General features: G+C 46.5%; 1 long non-coding RNA gene across 2 annotated transcripts; it reads left to right on the top strand.

Moving 5' to 3' along the window:
• The first annotated feature begins 2,188 nt into the window (after nucleotides 1-2,188).
• On the top strand, nucleotides 2,189-17,771 carry LOC123371400. Of its 2 annotated transcripts, none has more exons than XR_006579789.1 (3): nucleotides 2,189-2,668; nucleotides 3,945-4,142; nucleotides 17,713-17,771. It is a non-coding gene; the product is annotated as an uncharacterized LOC123371400 (long non-coding RNA). The 2 variants fall into 2 exon arrangements; XR_006579788.1 differs by having other exon boundaries at nucleotides 3,907-4,142.
• Nucleotides 17,772-18,112: the final 341 nt, after the last annotated feature.

Here is an 18,112-nt window from a genome sequence, read left to right as displayed (position 1 = left end):
GACTCAGAAATGATCTCTTACAACAACTCCATTTGTATTTTGGGACCAATAGGCAACTGTTCTGCTAGCCTCATACCTGCTGCCGGATAGGCCTTGTCCACACAGGAAAGGGTTAGCAGGCATAGCCAAAACTTCCAGCTGAGCACTGGAAAGTCTGAGCCACACGGGTTAAAGGTGTGGAGAGGTGGCTGTAGCAAGGCCATTTGTCCCTGTATGTGTCCAGTCCCTGCCCTCTATCACCGGCTCTTCTCTTCCTGTGACCAGACATGCCTCCCCACTCCCCCCTGCCCCCACCAGTACAGATAAGGCACAGCTGGTGGCTGAATGGCCATTGGTGAAGCATGGTGTGTTGCTACTGGGTCTATGATACATGGGGGTAGCTCCCTTTGATGGACATCCAGCCAACCAGTTAGCTGTAAAATCCCTCTTGGTCTGTTCTCTGCTTGCTTTACCTGTAAAGGATTAACAAGCCCACAAGTAAAAGAGAAGGAGTGGGCACCTGACCAAAAGAGCCAATGGGAAGATAGATAAAACAGGGAAATAAACTTTCCCTTTGGTCTCTGGGCTGCGGGGATGGAGCAGGAATGCTGTGTAAGGCTTGAACCAGGTATGAACATTCACCTTCCATCTCTAAAGGAAATTTTTTGGATAGGGAATGTTTAGTTGGACACAAATAGATTTATTTTAAGGGGGGAGGGATAGCTCAGTGGTTTGAGCATTGGCCTGTTAAACCCCAGGTTGTGAGTTCAATCCTTGAGGAGGCCACTTAGGGATTGGGGGCAAAAATTGGTCCTGCTAGTGAAGGCAGAGGGCTGAATTCCATGACCTTTAAAGGTCCCTTCCAGTTCTAGGAGATTGGTATATCTCTAATTATTACCTTTTTTATTTTGGCTTGTGGATCTCCTCTGTGCTAACCCCTGATGCATTTGTTTGCTTGTAACCTTTAAGCTGAACTACCAAGAAAGCTATTTTGGGTGCTTGATTTTTGGAATTGCTCTTTTAAAATCTAGCAAAGAATTCCCGATGTAATTTTTTCCTTTTTGTTTTTAATAAAATTTACCTCTTTTAAGAACAGGATTGGATTTTTGGTGTCCTAAAAGGTTTGTGCATGTTTGATTAGCTGGTAGCCACAGCTAATTTCCTCTGTTTTCTTTCTCTGCTCTTCCCTGAAGGGGGGTTGGGGAGAGCCGAAGGGGCTTGAGGGTACCCCATAGGGAGGAATTCCCAAGTGATCCTTCCTGGGGCTAAAGAGGTTTTTTGCATTTGGGTGGTGACAGCATTTACCAAGCCAAGTCAGAGAAAAGCTGTAACCTTGGCAGTTTAATACAAGCCTGGAGTGGCCAGTATTAATTTTTAAAATCCTTGCGGGCCCCCACCTTCTGCACTTGGAGTGACAGAGTGGGGATTCAGTCTTGACAGGGTCCCACTGACCACTCAAAATGGCTGTTCATGTTGCTCTCCTCTGTTTCCCTCTGCTGTGTGATGCAGCAAATGGCCCAAAAGTCATCTTTAAGCTCAGCTGTAGCTTCCTAAACCCAATGACATCTTTGTGGGAGCAAAATCTTACGGGGAACAAACTCAGTCCCATTGTATGTTGGCGTTGCTGCCCATGTGTTCCTCTGGCAGGTGGATTCAAAGCAGGGGTGACAATGACTGCACTGGACTGCCTACCATGACTGGACCTCACTGCCAAACTTCTGTTCTTCTCTGGAACAAGGCAGGAGTGGAATTAAAAACCAAAAAAGGGGAGGGGGGTGCTAGCAAACTGAATTTTTCTTTTTCACAAAGCTCAGTACAGGCACAGGACACAACTGGAGTTAGCAGAGCAAAAATAATTTTAATGCATAATTAATGGTGACTACTAGTGACACTTTTGCAAACCGTTTAGGCCAAAATTTGCCAGACTTTTACATTAGTAACCAGTAGTTTCAGGTAGCTTGAAATCCTTAACAGAGACTGAGAGTGCAATTTGTTGGGATAGTGCCAAATTGGTGTGGCTGTACTGACTGACTGGTGCGAGAACGTGGCTTGACATGACTGAACTGCGAAAGAGGATTCTGGGAGCAGAATCTTTCTCTTAGCATGAGGCAGATGCCAGAGGTGAAACTGACTGGCTCCATGCTGCGTGTATGATCAATACTGATCTTTGGGTCAGCAAATATGTGCACTTGAAAGCAAACAACACGTGAAGAACATCCTGAGTGGAGCACGGGCTGAAGCCTGTTTGAGGACATCATGCAGGGGGCTGAAGTGAATGATTGATAAGGGAGGGAATGTGGGGGTAATGTTCAGTTGGCACCACTCTGCAGTCTCCTCCGAAAGTACTAACCAGGTAAAAATTAGTAGCCACACGCCCACTGGGCATGCTTTTAAGAGGTGATCCCTTTGAGGAAAAAGTATAAAAATAAAGCAAATTAAATGACTGTTGGGGGGAATTCCTTAATTAACGCTTAAAGAAGCAATGCTGCTAGACAGAGTAGCCAAAACTCTGCTCCATGGGCTCAACTAGGTGTGTGACCAGAGGGGTTTCCAGGCAGCCAAGGCCTTACCTCAAGAGAATCTGAGACAGACCAGAGGGCTGCAGAGACCGGACCTGAAGGGAAGAAGTCGTCCGTAGAATTGGTAACCACCACCTCTGTTTGTGAAAGAGAGACTCGCTAAGGGGAAGGTAACGTATCACTCTTAACGTATAGTTCTTAATGTCTAACATAGGAATTATGTGTTTAATGTAACCTTTTAGTGCTGGCCTGATTCCTTCTCAAATAAAGTGCAGTGTATGCAAGATTATTACTGTGGACCTTTTTCACTGCTAAGACAGTAATCTGCTCCACTGGGAGCCATTTAAGATCCATTCAGGGGTAGTAGCCCCCTGGTGCCAACACAGTTCACCAGCACAAATAGGACCATATATACATCACTTATACAGGAGGAGTTAAGTGGTGCATGGAGTCTTGTGCCGGCCTTCAGGCGAGACTGAATTGGCTTTTGTGTGTGAACTTTCCTTGATACTTGTCCCTATATTGGCGTATATGGGCATTTGGTCCCAGAGCCTCAGCTGGTGTAAACTGATATAGCCCCACTGAGCAGTGCTGGGCTCGTTGCTAGGTTAATTGGTTTGAATGGCAGTAATGGGTGGGTCTGTTTATTAACAAAGACTGGTTCTTGAGGGCTGCACTGGTCACCAAGCACAGGATTTTACAAAAATGGAAGCATCCGCTTATGCGCAGAATAGAGCCACGGTGTTTGAACCTGGCTGAGTTAGCAGCCAAAGAAAGGAGAACTTATTGCTGTAGAGAGAAAATAGATGAATCTGAAGACATGTGGACCCTGGGTCGAGATATAGTTGAATAAAAAAAGTTGAGATGGTGCAAAGAATGCCAAACCTCCACTCCATTCCATTAAACCTGGAGCAGTTGCTCTTTTATTGAAGTTTAGTTCAAAAGAAATGGTTGAAATCAATAAAGAAAGAACTCCATCAGTAACTATAGAAGAATTTGGCCTTGCACAAATAGCCATAATTAATGTAATGGAGCTGGCGCCAAACCTAAATTAGCCAAGCACTCCCATTACATAATTCCGTTCTGTATGATTAAAGCTTTCTCAGTAAACCCAGAGATCAAAACACAGTGGTGGTGCAAATTCTTAGGACAGCTCAAAAACATTGGGAAATCTCTATACGCTGCCTGGAATGACACCAGTCCAATCCTTCTCAACCATCAGTCTGAGGGCATCACCTGTCCAAATGCTACCAAGCATTGTCCAAAATGCTACCAAGCCTTTTATAGTCCAGATTTAATTATGATATGGGGCAGTGGTTCTCTGACTGTGGTCTACGAAGCATTTGCTAGTGGATCACAGAAAGGTGGCAGGTCACATGATGCTGGCTTTTTTTTCGCCCTCCTCCAGCTGCTTCTGTGGCCCCATTGTCAGGTACTTCCTTACAGAGAAAAGCCTGGACAGGAAAGAAGGAAAAGAAACCAGCTTAGCTGCCTCCACCAGAGGCTGCTGCTACATCACTGGAAGAGGAAAGAGGAACTGAACCTCAGGGATTGGAGCTGTCAGCCAGTGGGGCCAATGGGAGATGTCCACCAAGACAGTGGAGAAGACAGTGTATCCACAGAAGAAGAGAACCTAATTTGCAGGTGAGACTGAGAAACTGGCAGGGCAGTGTATGGTGGAGAAGAATTGGACCAAGCAGGGGAAGCGTGTATAAGGGAGCTGGACACAACTGAGGTACAGAGCAGATGGGAGAGGGATTAAATGACAAGAGAGAGAAGGAGACCGCGAGATTAGGAATTGAGGGCAGTGAACATCTCACAACACCCTCGCTGAACTCCAAACAGTTGGTTTTCTTTTCTCCATTCCTCCTCCCCTTTGCCCTGCGCTCCAAAAACAGTGCTCTTTGGTCTGAAACGATGAGACCAAATATGGAAAGCTTAAGTCCCAAAGGAAACTTTTCAGCAAGTTAATACTCCTACCCAGTTCTTACCTAGCGCCTCCCATCAGTAGATCTCAAAGCACTTCACAAAGGAGGCCAGTATCATTATCCTCACTTTACAAATGGGGAGTCCAAGGCACAGAGATGAAGTGACTTGCCCAGGGCCACCCAGCCGGCCAGTGGCAAAGCCAGGAATAGACCCAGGTCTCCCGAGTTCTGCTCCAATGCTGTAGTCACCAGGCTGGAAGTATTTAAACACGTGAGGTCAAATTCTCAGTTGGCATGCATCGATTTACACCAGCTGGAGATCTGGCTCAGGGAAGGGGTTAATTTAAACAATCACTTTTGCAACCACTTTGATAGCTTTTGCTGTTAGTGGAAGCTGTAATAATTAGCGATGATCCTCAACCAGCACCTTGGCTCTCATCACTCCTAAACTTCCGGACAGTTTCTATCCTGATCTGAATGTCGTCAGTCTCGAATAATAACCCCTTTGCATCAATTTTTGAAACAGCAGGAGAATATGTAATGGATTTTAAATCCTGACCCGATCCGCAGTTGCTTCTCCTTGTTTGCTTAGCAGTCAGGGAAATGCTGAGCTGTATGCAGTCACTGGAGGAATGCTGGTATCTAGGGCACCAGACTCCTTGTCACCAATACCAGACATCTCCCTTCTTCTCTGCTTCCCTGGGGTGCTGCACTCGCTCTGCCAAGGCCATGATTTCCCATCTCATCACCTTGTGCTGACTCACTGAATTCCAGCTCTGCTGCTGCCTCGGCAGATTCATCTCCGCGTGCACCCTGCGATGCACTTCATCCTGAAACGAGTCAAACCAGTAGCTCCATAGCCAAGGATGCGGCACTTTGCATTTGCAATAGAACTGGTTGGGAATTTTCTGAAGGAAAATGCAGCTTCCACAAATGTCTGGCTTTGTCAGGAAAATCAAATGAAGTATGTTTATTTTGGGCTGGTTTGGCTTGAATCGGAATATTTCAGTTTTTTTAACTGACCCAAAACATTTTGCTCCAAATCAGTTAAAAAAATAATTAAATCGCATTCCCCTATTGCATATTGTCTTATGGGATTTTTAGTCCTGGCCCCCATTCTCCTTGGAGGATTACATCTGCCATATTGCAATGTGGATTTTCCTGTGTGGTGCATTCTGGGAGTCATGTGATTCTGGATGTATTATGGAAGAAGTAGTCCAGCCATAGGAGAGCATGGGGGCTGGAACTACTATTCTCCTAATGCATTGCCTCGCCAACAACGCAGTTTAATGTTGCAATGACTTGAAAGGAATGCTTCCAAATCATTTAAACAAACTGAAATGGTTCTGTTTTTGAATTCTGAAATGAAATGTTGCAACATTTCCAAACAGAATTTTTTTTGGAATTTCTGTTCCGCAGGATATTTTGAAATTTCAACTTTTTGTTCCACTCCAGAAGAAAAACAAAAGTTGGAATGTGGGAATTTCCCAAGGATGGAAATTCTGAATTTTGCTCAGCTCTACTTTGAAGTGTACAATATTTCTGTAATGATCTCATCATGCATTATGTATCATGACCTCAATTTAATTACAACTGTTTAAGCAAGACCAAGCGCCTCCACATTTTACTAATAGAGCTTTCTGTCTCTCTGGCTCTCTGTAACTTCATTGGCCACAATACAGAAGAACTAATAGCAGTTGGCTAAGCTGTGCAACCAAACTGACTGCTTCTAAGAATTGACCCCCAAGACCACTGCTACCCCAAATCCCGGCCTCTCTTGAATAGAGCCTGGAAACTGTGTCAAATGACATAATTGATTTTCAGAGCGAGCTTCCTGCAATCTCACCAATTTCGAAATGATCTGCTAGAGCTCATCTGAGAATGTAACAGTCGCTGTCTGTGTGCTCCTGGACACTTGGCACAACATCAGCTGGGAGACATTTAGCATCCCAGTCCACCAGCACTTACCCAGAACTATAAAACAGCGAGTGCTACTATAGGAATATTGGGACCTCACTGGCTGGGTGGGAGGGTTGCAAAGGGATACATGTGCAGTTGGTAGCACCTGAAGGGAAATCATTTTTCTCCCTTTCTTTGCATTGCTGTGTATGAGCTGATGTTCAGAATAGCATCAAGAATGGTCTGTGCCAGGGGAGGGGCAGGCTGGCATGTCTCGGAGGGTAGCTTGGGTGGATCCTGATGCACTTTTTAAGCTTTATGAGCAGAGCAAATGTCTGGTGCATGTGAAACCCCTTGGCCACCTTGCAGCCCCTCACACAGATTAAGAAAACAGTCACCCTTTGGAAACGGAAAGGCCACCGTTGTATCCCGTTCTGAGTGGGCGGGGGGTAACGGAGAGCTGTGCCCAGAAGGAACCCTCCGAACGTAGATCTCCCCATTCCCATGTGGAAGGGTGGCTCAGCCGAGTCCTCAGCCCTATCCCTGAGCCCTGTGCTAGCCCCTCTGTCGATGGGAGGTGAATGCACAGCAGGAGGAGGAGAGCAGTGGGAAGGCTTGGCCAGGACTGGGGCGGGAGTCACATGTTGGCCCTCTCCAGCCCAGTCAGCCTTACTCAGGAGAGAGAATACCCTTAGGGCTGTACTATGTTTTCCGTGGCGCCCGCTGGGAGCCAGGATCCCCTTCTAAGGTATGGCCTTGAAGCCCAGGGCAGGCCAGTGGCATGGTTCCCTCTGAGCCACACTGCTGGGCTGGGAAGACCTGCCAGGAGAACAAAGCTGCAGCGAGCCATTGGGCCTGCATGCCGTTGGCCCAGGCACTGGAGGTGGGTCCCATTGCTCTGCCATGTGGCGAGCAAACCTGAGCCCCTGGTGGAAGGATGTGGAGGAATCCTCGTGAAGGCGAATGTCCTCTTGGAGTCTTCCCCCTGTCGCAGCAAGGGCAGTCCAGCCATAGGGCAGTCCAGCCGTCATCTACCTCTGTGGGGTAATTCTGGGTAAACATTTTACTTTTTGATAAATCATCCAGCTGATCCCTCTGAATTGTTTGTTCCTCTATGGTTTAGAAAGAAGATCCTTGGCCTTTTGGCCTGTGCTCCAGGAATGAACTTGCTCTCTATGTCCTGGATCTCAAACAAATTATTCCATTTCCTGGTGCCTGTTGGGGGTTTGTTTTGCTGTAGGTGGTGGTGGTTTGCTTTGGTTTGTGTTTCCTGGACTGACAGGATTTAGGAGGGGAGGCTATGACCGATACAGAGGCAGCAGTGGAAGACACAGTGAGGATGACTGGATGTGGAAGCTGCGGCATGTACATGATCCTGGAGGGGGTACCTGAAAAGAGTTTCGTCTGCATGAAGTGCCGCCTGATAGAGCTGATGGACGAAAAGATCCAAGGATTGGAGATGCAGGTGGAAACTCTGGTTGAGTTTAGAAGAGGGTTCAAGCAGATGATGGAGTAAAGCCATGAGGAGGCTGAAGAGAAAAGCTCAGACTTACAGATGGAAGCAGGACCAAAGAACTCTGAGGGGAGACAGTTGGTTGAGGAAAGTGGACGGTGGAAGCATGTGACTAAGAGAACCAGGCAGAGGAAAAGACAGGCCAGTGAAGGAGAAATAGAGCTCAGGAACAGGTTTGCAGAGTTGGAAAATGAAGAAGGAGCACAGCAGGTGGTCGCTGAAGGTGAGAGGGCAAGGAAGAAGAGAAGAGCAGCTAGTCCTATAGGAAGAGGGGAAGAGTCAATGGAGACAACACCAAATATGAGCCCCAGGAGGATACAGGATGGTTTGAATCATAGAATCATAGAATTCAAGATCAGAAGGGACCATTATGATCATCTAGTCTGACCTCCTGCAAGATGCAGGCCACATAAGCTGATCCCCCCACTCCTTTAGCAAGTGACCCCTGCCCCATGCTTCGGAGCAAGGCGAAAAACCTCCAGGGCCACAGCCAATCTACCCTGGAGGAAAATTGCTTCCCGACCCCAAATATGGCGGTCAGCTGAACCCCGAGCATGCGGGCAAGACTCTCCAGCCATACCCTCTGGAAAAAGGTTAAGAATATCATATCATTGACCCATTGTACTATTTACCAGTGTGGCACTTAATTAACCTATTGACTAAGCCCGGTATCCTATCATACCATCTCCTCCATAAACTTATCTAGCTTAATCTTAAAGTCATGGAGGTCCTTTGCCCCCACTGTTTCCCTCGGTAGGCTGTTCCAGTATTGCACTCCCCTGATAGTTAGAAACCTTCGTCTAATTTCAAGCCTAAATTTCCTGACTGACAATTTATATCCGTTTGTCCTCGTGTCCACATTAGCACTGAGCTGAAATAATTCCTCTCCTTCCCTGGTATTTATCCCTCTGATATATTTAAAGAGTGCAATCATATCTCCTCTTATCCTTCTTTTGGTTAGGGAAAACAAACCGAGCTCCTCAAGTCTCCTTTCATACGACAGGCCTTCCATTCCTCGGATCATTCTAGTGGCCCTTCTTTGTACCTGTTCCAGTTTGAATTCATCCTTCTTAAACATGGGAGACCAGAACTGCACACAATACTCCAGATGAGGTCTCACCAACGCCTTATATAACGGGACTAGCACCTCCTTATCCCTACTAGAAATACCTCGCCTAATGCATCCCAAGACCGCATTAGCTTTTTTAACGGCCACATCACATTGCCTGCTCATAGTCATCCTACGATCAACCAGGACTCCTAGGTCCTTCTCCTCCTCCGTTACTTGCAACTGGTGCGTCCCTAGCTTATAACTAAAATTCTTGTTAGTCATCCCTAAATGCATAACCTTACACTTCTCACTATTGAATTTCATCCTGTTACTAATACTCCAGTTTACAAGGTCATCCAAATCTCCCTGGAGGATATCCCGATCCTTTTCTGAATTGGCAATACCTCCCAACTTGGTGTCGTCCGCAAACTTTATCAGCCCACTCCTACTCTTGGTTCCCAGGTCAGCAATAAATAGATTGAATAAAATCGGACCCAAAACCGAACCTTGAGGAACTCCACTGGTAACCCCCCTCCAACCCGACAGTTCCCCCTTCAATACTACCCTCTGCAGTCTCCCCTTTAACCAGCTCCTTATCCACCTCTGGATTTTCATTTCAATCCCCATCTTTTCCAATTTAACCAGTAATTCCTCATGCGGTACCGTATCAAACGCCTTACTGAAATCCAGATATATTAGATCCACCGCATTTCCCTTGTCTAAAAAAACTGTTACTTTCTCAAAGAAGGAGATCAGGTTGGTTTGGCACGATCTACCTTTCGTAAATCCATGCTGTAAACTATCCCAGTTGCCATCGGCCTCCTGCTCCGTAACCACTCTCTCTTTTAAAAATTTTTCCATGACTTTGCATACTACAGATGTTAAACTAACAGGCCTGTAGTTACCCGGGTCACATTTTTTCCCCTTCTTGAATATAGGAACTACATTAGCTAATCTCCAGTCAAACGGTACAATCCCCGAATTTAGAGATTTCTTAAAAATCATCGCTAACGGGCTAGCAATATCACTCGCTAATTCCCTTAATATTCTAGGATGAAGATTATCCGGGCCCCCCGATTTACTTCCATTAAACTGTTCAAGTTTGGCTTCCACCTCCGATACCGTAATGTCTACCCCCATATCCTCATTCCCATCGGTCCCTCTATCACTATTCCTTAGCCCTTCATTAGCCTCATTAAAGACCGAGGCAAAATATTCATTCAGATATTGTGCCATTCCAAGATTATCCCTAATCTCCACTCCGTTCAAAGTTTTAAGCGGTCCCACTTCTTCTTTCTTGGTTTTCTTCCTATTTATATGGCTAAAAAACCTTTTGCTATTGGTTTTAATCCCCTTCGCTAGGTCCATCTCCACCCGTCACTTTGCCTTTCTCACTGCTTCCCTACACCCTCTGACCTCAATAAGGTAGGTTTCTTTGCTGATCCCTCCCATTTTCCACTCCTGGTACGCTTTCTGTTTTTTCTTAATGACCCCTCTGAGACGCTTGCTTATCCAGCTCGGTCTAAAACTGCTACCTACGAGCCGTTTTCCCTTTCTCGGGATACATGCCTCTGACATGTCCTGCAACTTCAACCTGAAGTAACCCCAGGCGTCATCTGCCTTTAGATCCCTAAATATGTTAGTCCAGTCCACTTCCCTAACTAGTCGCCTTAGTTTAGTAAAGTTAGCCCTTTTGAAATCGTAAACCCTAGTCTCAGATGCAATATTGATTATCCTCTCATTTATTTTGAAATGAATTAGCTCATGATCACTCGAGCCAAGGTTGTCCCCTACAACTATTTCCTCAACAAGGTCCTCGTTACTCACCAAAACCAGATCTAAAATGGCATCCCCCCTCGTCGGTTCAGCAACCACTTGATGAAGGAATTCATCAGTTATCACGTCTAGGAAAAGCTGAGCCCTATTATTATTACTAGCATTTGCTTCCCAATTTATATCCGGGAAGTTAAAATCCCCCATGATCAAGCAGTTCCTATTAGTGTTTACCTCCTTAAAAACATTAAAGAGCTCTCTATCCGTCTCCAGGCTAGATCCCGATCCTGTTTGCAGAGGATTGCAAGGGTGAATAGGAATCGAGAGGACTTGCAGCCAGAGGGAACAGGGGATAGACCGGAGAATCGCACCGTCACCAGGAAAAGGCAGGTCTACGTGATTGGGGACTCCTTACTGAGAAGAATAGACAGGCCTGTAGCTAGAGCTGATCCGGAGAACAGAAGGGTGTGCTGTCTGCCGGGTGCTAAGATACAGGATGTGGACCTGAGACTGAAAAGGATCCTAACGGGAACGGGAAAGAATCCGCTGATTGTCCTTCATGTGGGAACAAATGCTACGGCTAGATTCTCGCTGGAACGTATCAAGGGAGACTATGCCAGGTGGGGGAAGATGCTTAAGGAAATCGAGGCTCAGGTGATCTTCAGGGGGATTCTGCCTGTTCCTAAAGAAGGGCAACAAAGGTGTGACAAGATTATGGCGATCAACAGATGGCTCAGGCAGTGGTGCTATAAGGAGGGCTTTGGGATGTGTGGCCACTGGGAAGCATTCATGGACAGAGAACTGCTCTCTTGGGATGGACTTCACCTGAGTAAGGAAGGAAATAGACTTCTAGGATGGAGGCTGGCACAACTGATTAAGAGAGCTTTAAACTAGGAATTTGGGGGAGATGGTTGGGAGATGTCCAGGTAATCTCCATGCCAGAATTTAACATTGAGAGGGAAGAAAACAAAGTAAGAGAGGATACAGCCGTGGATATGAGAATGGACATAAGGAGGAAGGGAGTGTAGATACCAGTCTAATAGGTGATACTGGTGGTAGAATGCCTGTGCCTAATCGGGTAAAGAATATCAGTGAAGCCAAATGGCAAAAATTAAGATGTCTGTACACTAATGCGAGAAGCCTAGGTAACAAAATGGAGGAACTAGAGCTACTGGTGCAAGAAGTGAAACCGCATATTATAGGGGTAACAGAAACATGGTGGAATAGTAGTCATGACTGGAATACAGGTATTGAAGGCTATGTGCTGTTTAGGAAAGACAGAAATAAAGGCAAAGGTGGTGGAGTAGCATTGTATATCAATGATGAGGTAGACTGTAAAGAAATAAGAAGTGATGGAATGGATAAGACAGAGTCTGTCTGGGCAAAAATCACATTGGGGAAGAAAGCTACTAGAGCCTCCCCTGAGATGGTGCTTGGGGTGTGCTATAGATCGCCAGGATCTGATTCGGATATGGATAGAGACCTCTTTAATGTTTTTAATGAAGTAAACACTAATGGGAATTGTGTGATCATGGGAGACTTTAACTTCCCAGATATAGACTGGAGGACAAGTGCTAGTAATAATAATAGGGCTCAGATTTTTCTGGATGCAATAGCTGAGAGATTCCTTCACCAAGTAGTTGAAGAACCAACAAGAGGGGATGCCATTTTAGATTTGGTTTTGGTGAGTAGTGAGTACCTCACAGAAGAAATGGTTGTAGGGGACAACCTTGGTTCGAGTGATCATGAGCTAATTCAGTTCAAACTAGATGGAAGGATAAACAAAAATAGATCTGGGACTAGGGTTTTTTATTTCAAAAGGGCTAACTTTAAAGAATTAAGGAAATTAGTTAGGGAAGTGGATTGGACTGAAGAACTTGTGGATCTAAAGGCAGAGGAGGCCTGGAATTCCTTCAAGTCAAAGTTGCAGAAACTATCAGAAGCCTGCATCTCAAGAAAGGGGAAAAAATTCATAGGCAGGAATTGTAGACCAAGCTGGATGAGCAAGCATCTCAAAAAGGTGATTTAAGAAAAAGCAGAAAGCCTACAAGGAGTGGAAGATGGGATGGATTAGCAAAGAAAGCTACCTTATTGAGGTCAGAACATGTAGGGATAAAGTGAGAAAGGCCAAAAGCCATGTAGAGTTGGACCTTGCAAAGGGAATTATAACCAATAGTAAAAGGTTCTATAGCCATATTGTAGTGGGGCGGACTGCCCCACTCCCTGAGAGTGTGGGCTGCGGCAGGCCAGGGTGCCTGCGCAGACAGGGAGCCAGTTAGAGACGGGCTTATTGTGAGCCAATCGGGGCCCCGATTGGGGACAGCCAATCAGGGCCAGGCTCAGCCCTATAAGAAGGCTGCCCAGGAAGGGAGCAGTCAGTCTGTCCCAGGCCTTCGAGAGGGGAAGGTCAGTCTCCAAAGGTGGGAGACTAGCACTGCGGACAGCGCAGTGCTGGCCAGGCTTGGGGAGCAAAAGGGACTCTAGCCCGGAGCCTGCCAGGCTGCCAGCCCTGAAGGGAAGGGCCTAGCGGGTGCAAGGGGCCATAGGGGAAGCAGCCCAGGGAAGCAGACAGAGGAGGGGAGAGAAGGAGGACAGCAAGGCTTCCGCCAGAGGGTTCCTGGGCCGGGACCCAGAGTAGAGGGCGGGCCTGGGTCCCCCTTTTCCCCCCTTGCAGTACACCCAGCCATTGGCCAAAGGGAGTGGCCCATTATAGACTACGCCAGATCCCCAGACAAGAGGGATTAGACTCAGAGGGTCTGGTTGGACATGGTAGCTGGAGTGTAGGACTGCTCATCAACACACCCCCCCAGAAGGGGGTGTGGATGGACTGAGGGGCACTGCCGGAGGGCAGTGGTCCGGAAGAGGACGCCACGAGTTGGGAGCAACGCGGGTCCACACGCCAACCGAGGGCGAGATGATGGATGGAAAACCACCAGCAGGGGGCACTCCACTGGACAGAGCTAATTCCCAGAGACAACCAGCAGGAGGAGCCAGGTGGTGAGTCCCAACTCTGTTACACATATAAATAAGAAGAAAACAAGTGGAGGTTAAGGATAATCTAGGCATGGACCAATATCTAAACAAATACTTTGCCTAAGTCTTTAATAAGGCTAATGAGGAGCTTAGGGATAATGGTAGGATGACAAATGGGAATGAGGATATGGAGGTAGATATTACCACATCCGAGGTAGAAGCCAAACTCGAACAGCTTAATGGGACTAAATCAGGGGGCCCAGATAATCTTCATCCAAGAATATTAAAGGAACTGGTACATGAAATTGCAAGCCCATTAGCAAGAATTTTTAATGAATCGGTAAACTCAGGGGTTGTACTGTACAACTGGAGAATTGCTAACATAGTTCCTATTTTTAAGAAAGGGGGGGAAAAAAGTGATCCGAGTAACTATAGGCCTGTTAGTTTGACATCTGTAGTATGCAAGGAAAAAATGTTGAAGGCGAAAGTAGTTAAGGACATTGAGGTCAATGGTAATTGGGACAAAATACAACATGGTTTTACAAAAGGTGGATCGTGCCAAACCAACCTGATCTCCTTCTTTGAGAAGGTAACAGATTTTTTAGACAAAGGAAATGCAGTGGATCTAATTTACCTTGATTTCAGTAAGGCATTTGATATGGTTCCACATGGGGAATTATTAGCTAAATTGGAAAAGATGGGGATCAATATGAACATTGAAAGGTGGATAAGGAACTGGTTAAAGGGGAGACTGCAATGGGTCATACTGAAAGGTGAACTGTCAGGCTGGAGAGAGGTTACTAGTTGAGTTCCTCAGGGATCGGTTTTGGGACCAATCTTAATTAATCTTTTTATTACTGACCTTCCCACAAAAAGTGGGAATGTGCTAATAAAGTTTGCGGATGACACAAAGCTGGGAGGTATTGCTAACACAGAGAAGGACCGGGATATCCTACAGGAAGATCTAGATGACCTTGTAAACTGGAGTAATAGTAATAGGATGAAATTTAATAGTGAAAAGTGCAAGGTCATGCATTTAGGGATTAATAACAAGAATTTTGGTTATAAATTGGGGGCACATCAGTTGGAAGTAACAGAGGAGGAGAAGGACCTTGGAGTATTGGTTGATCACAGGATGACTATGAGCTGCCAGTGTGATATGGCCGTTTAAAAAGCTAATGCGGTCTTGGGATGCATCAGGCGAGGTATTTCCAGTAAAGATAAGGAGATGTTAGTACCGTTATACAAGACACTGGTGAGACTTCATCTGGAATATTGTGTACAGTTCTGGTCTCCCATGTTTAAGAAGGATGAATTCAAACTGGAACAGGTACAGAGAAGGGCTACTAGGATGTTCCGAGGAATGGAAAACCTGTCTTATGAAAGGAGATTCAAAGAGCTTGGCTTGTTTAGCCTAACCAAAAGAAGGCTGAGGGGAGATATGATTGCTCTTTATAAATATATCAGAGGGATAAATATTAGGGAGAGAGAGGAATTATTTAAGCTTAGTGCCAATGTGGACTCAAGAACAAACGGATATAAACTGGACACTGGGAAGTTTAGACATGAAATTAGACAAAGGTTTCTAACCATTAGAGGAGTGAAGTTCTGGAACAGCCTTCCAAGGGGAGCAGTGGGGGCAAAAGACATATCTGGCTTCAAGACTAAGCTTGATAAGTTTATAGAGGGGATGGTATGATGGGATAGCCTAATTCTGGCAATTGATTCATCTTTGATTTATTAGCAGGTAAATATGCCCAGTGGTCTGTGATGGGATGTTAGATGGGTTGGGATCTGAGTTACTACAGAGAATTCTTTCCTGGGTGTTTGGCTGATGAGTCTTGCCCACATGCTCAGGGTTTAGCTGATCACCATATTTGCGGTCGGGAAGGCATTTTCCTCCAGGGCAGATTGGCAGAGGCCCTGGAGGTTTTTCGTCTTCCTCTGCAGGGTAGGGCACGGGTCACTTGCTGGAGGATTCTCTGCACCTTGAGGTCTTTAAACCACGATTTGAGGACTTCAGTAACTCAGACATAGGTCAGGGGTTTGTTACAGGAGTGGGTGGATGAGATTCTGTGGCCTACGTTGTGTAAGAGGTTGGACTAGATGATCATAATGGTCCCTTCTGACCTTAAAGTCTATGAGTCTATGAGATAGCCCCCAGTGGTGCTCCCGAAGGTGAGTAAGTGATCCACAGTCCAGCCCTGCTCCATGTGCATATGAGCCGCTCTAAAGCCTGGTCTACACTAGGCGTTTAAATCGGTTTTAGGAGCGTAAAACCGATTTAACGCCACAACCGTCCACACTAGGAGGCACCTTATATCGATTTTAATGGCTCTTTAAACCGGTTTCTGTACTCCTCCCTAACGAGAGGAGTAACGCTAGTATCGGTATTACCATATCGGTACTATGGGTTAGTGTGGCCGCTGATCGACGGTATTGGCCTCCGGGCGGTATCCCACAGTGCACCAGTGACCACTCTGGACAGCATTCTGAACTCGGATGCACTGGCCAGGTAGACAGGAAAAGCCCCGCGAACTTTTGAAATTCATTTCCTGCTTCCCCAGCATGGAGATCTCATCAGCACAGGTGACCACACACAGCTCATCAGCACAGTTAACAATGCAGTCTCCTGAGAATCGTAAAAGAGCCCCAGCATGGACTGCACGGGAGGTACTGGATCTGATCGCTGTATGGGGAGAGGATTCAGTGCTAACAGAACTGCGTTCCAAAAGACGAAATGAAAAAGTATTTGAAAGAATTTCTAAGGCTATGATGGATAAAGGCCACAGCAGGGACTCAGTGCAGTGCAGAGTGAAAGTTAAGGAGCTCAGACAAGCCTACCAGAAAACCAAAGAAGCAAACGGAAGGTCCGGGGCAGGTCGAAAAACATGCCGCTTCTATGCTGAGCTGCATGCAATTTTAGGGGGCTGCGCCACAAGTACCCCACCCCTGATCGTGGATTCCGAGGTGGGGGTTGTAATCTCTGCCATGGCTGAGGATTATGCAGACGGGGAAGATGAAGATGAAGAAGAGGAGGAAGACCTAGCAGAGAGCACACAGCACTCCGTGAGCCCCAGCAGCCAGGAGCTTTTTATCACCCTGACGGAATTACCGTCCTCCCAGCCCTCACAAGCCACTATCCCAGACAATGACGCCATGGAAGGGAGCTCTGGTGAGTGTACCTTTGCAAATAGCAAACATTGTTTTTTAAGCAAGCCTTTTTTAATGATTGATTTGCCCTGAGGACTTGGGATGCATTCGCAGACAGTATAGTTACTTAGAAAAGTTTGTTAACATGTCCGGGGATTGAGAGGAAATCCTCCAGGGACATCTCGATGAAGCGCTCCTGTAGGTACTCCAGAAGCCTTTGCAGAAGGTTTCTGGGCAAGGCAGCCTTGTTCCGCCCACCATGGTAGGACACTTTACCACGCCATGCATGTAGCAAGTAATCAGGTATCATTGCGTGGCAAAGCATAGCAGCGTATGGTCCCGGTGACTGCTGGCATTCAAGAAGTATCCGCTCTTTATCTTGTTCTGTTATCCTCAGCAAAGTGATATCGTTCAGGATAACCTGGTTAAAAATCAGGAATTTAAGTAAGGGGGGTGGCCATTTTTCTACTGGGTTCGTGGACTGCATCAGCTTTAAAAAAAAACTTTCCTGCACGTAGCGAAGCGGGGGGAGGGGAGGAGTGAAATGCCGATGATCTTTTCTGTGTTTGGTCACTGGCGATCTTCCCCAAGCTACCAGACAAGCAGTGGGTGGGGGGGGTGGGAAGGTTGTTGATTAGCAGGGAGCTAGCGTGGTATTAGCCATGCGTTGGGGGGGAGGGGTAAATCACTACAGAAGCCGAAAGACAGTGGCTTACCATGGCCGCATGAAAGCTGAATTCTGATGCCTGGACCTGTGTCTGTGAGATCTGTAACTCCAGAGCTGCAAGCACTCACTATTAAGATGAAAAATGCGACCTTGTAGGGAAATCACATGTGCTAGGTGAATAGTGCTGTTCACTGTGAAAGAGTATAACCATTGTTCTGTAAAATGTATCTTTCTAAATATTTATCTCCTTCATGCAGCTGCAAATTTTTCAACCATCCCTCCTCCATCCCAAAGGCTAGCACAGATAAGGCGGAGGAAAAAGAAGACGCAAGATGAGATGTTCTCGGATATTATGGAAGTTACACGCAATGAAAGAGCTCATCTGAATGAGTGGAAGGACGTGGTTTCAAATTACAGGAAAGAGGCCAGTGAACGTGAGGACAGGAGGGATGAACGTGAGGACAGGAGGGACAACCGAGATGAGAGGTGGCGGCAGGAAGACCGGCAGGAAAATCAGCAGTGGCAGCAGGAAGATCAGCGGTGGCGGGATGCAACTCTGGGGCTGCTGCGTGATCAAACTGACATGCTCCGGCGTCTTGTGGAGCTTCAGGAACGGCAGCAGGATCACAGAGTGCCGCTGCAGCCCCTGTATAACCA

The sequence above is a fragment of the Mauremys mutica genome, chromosome 5 (assembly GCF_020497125.1).
Source record: "Mauremys mutica isolate MM-2020 ecotype Southern chromosome 5, ASM2049712v1, whole genome shotgun sequence".
In the NCBI taxonomy this organism is placed as follows: domain Eukaryota; kingdom Metazoa; phylum Chordata; order Testudines; family Geoemydidae; genus Mauremys; species Mauremys mutica.
The sequence above is the reverse complement of the archived record's forward strand: the minus strand, read 5'-3'. Positions and strand labels throughout refer to the sequence as shown.